This window comes from Morone saxatilis, unplaced genomic scaffold (genome assembly GCF_004916995.1).
Source record: "Morone saxatilis isolate NCDOM2014 unplaced genomic scaffold, NCSU_SB_2.0 Contig3, whole genome shotgun sequence".
In the NCBI taxonomy this organism is placed as follows: Eukaryota; Metazoa; Chordata; class Actinopteri; family Moronidae; genus Morone; species Morone saxatilis.
Genome location: NW_023339873.1, coordinates 24,236,904 through 24,238,929, shown reverse-complemented (window position 1 = coordinate 24,238,929; position 2,026 = coordinate 24,236,904).

Here is a 2,026-nt window from a genome sequence, read left to right as displayed (position 1 = left end):
GTCCCTGTTAAAATAAACCAATAAGAAAAAAAAAAAAGAAAAAATTTCAGTTTGTGATCTAGATGATCTCTAGACAAATGTGTGCAAAGTGCACCCCAACCTTTAAATGAACAAGGACAATCTGAGTATAAGCAGGGTAATGACTGACCAGTGTATAGATATTTCAATCTATAATGCTTTAAGAGCTCTAAACGTTTTGATGACCTAAAATTGCATCTTTTGCATGACCATCTCATAACATAGGAGGCCTAACTGTTCTCCCTGATGACACAAACATTGAAAACCATCAATCTGTCCTCCCTCAACTGTCCACTGTATTGGCTTGTCCTAAGAATTGGGTCCCTCTGTAAATGAACAGACACAATTTGTAATATTAAAACAATGATTTTTAAAATATTTACCCACAATTAAATCAAGAATAGGGGGAAAAAAACATTATGTCATGCATACATAGATTTCTACTTGCCTAAATGAGATGAATGTTGTACCGTAGACCAGTCACTTCTTCTACTAAGCCCTCAATTTACACTGCAGTGGCTCCTCCAGCAGCATATCCTGGACCTGACACCACAACTCAATGCTGTACTGTTCTGCTTCCTGTAAATTGAAACATATATTTATAAGACTTAACAACAAAATACAGATGAAGTTATATGTGTATGAACAGAAATAACTTAACTGACAAGACGGGACTTGCATGAGAGGCTTTCTGTTCAATATTCAATCAAGTTAAATATACCGAGGGTTTAGGAGGATCTACTGGCAGAAATTGAATATAATATTCATAAATATGTTTTCATTAGTGTATAATTACCTAAAACTAAGTAAGGTTTTCAATTGAGGACTTTTACTTGTAGTGGAGTATTTTCACAGTGTGGTGTTAGTATTTTTACTTAAGAAAAGGACCTGTACACAGCTGGTATACATGGTATAGCAGTAGGCTGCCATTTGCACGGTGTCTGGTACAACAAAACTCTACTAGCTTGTATAATTTACTTGCTGTGCTGTATTCAGTAAGAACAGCTTGACCATTTTTTTCATAGTCAGCGTACACACAGACCAAGCCAGTATGTTTTACATTCATGTTTGTGCGTTTAAAATAACTTAACTTAAAATGAACTTATGAGCTTATCATCACCGGCTAATGTTAACCTGATGGGATCACTTTTTCTACAAAAATATATTTATATATATATTATCACAAATGCAAAACAGAAAATCAAAAACTTACGTTGACGTTGTACCTGAGGTAACCCGACCATGCAGCGGGAGCAGCGTCTCCGTGGACCTTCACATTAACCGTCCTCTCTGGCTCGTTTGTTTTCCTTTGTGTTGATTGGCTGAAAGTAGCGGGTATCCCGTCTGTCCAAATGCGCATGTGCAGATTCAAACACACGCTACACTTTTAGATTAAATTTTATTCAGTGTTTTCAGGTTTATGTGCAGTAACGACAAATCATTTAAATAGCATGAGTAAATCTGTAATAACAGTTACTACTCTTACACAGTTCATCTATTACATGAATAAAATTCAAATATTTAGTTAAGAAATTCTAGTTCTCACTGAATCTGAATTTTACAATGTAAAAATTATGACTGTTAATTTAATATATGTTACTATACCAAAAAGTCAGTTTTTTTAGTGTGGGGAAGATCTTGGGAAGATGAGGACACAGCAGGGACAGCCAGTGGCAGGACAGGAACAGACCTCTGCTGTGGCCCAGAGGTAGAGCGGGTCGTCCACTAATCTGAAGGTTGGCGGTTCGATAAATGCATGTCAAAGTATCCTTAAGCAAGATAGATTTTGGCTAATCTCTATAAACTGATATCTGCGTATGAAAGCAGATACATTAAAAAAAATGGGCTCCAAAATGTAATTCCAGCCTTGCTTTTAATAAGCAATTAAAGCTGTAGTAGTTAACGTTTACAAAAATAATATTTGCTTAAACTCTCACAATATCCTGACAGTAGTACATGAGACAGATAATCTGTAAAAAAAAATATTTGGTTCCTCTGGCTCCTCCTA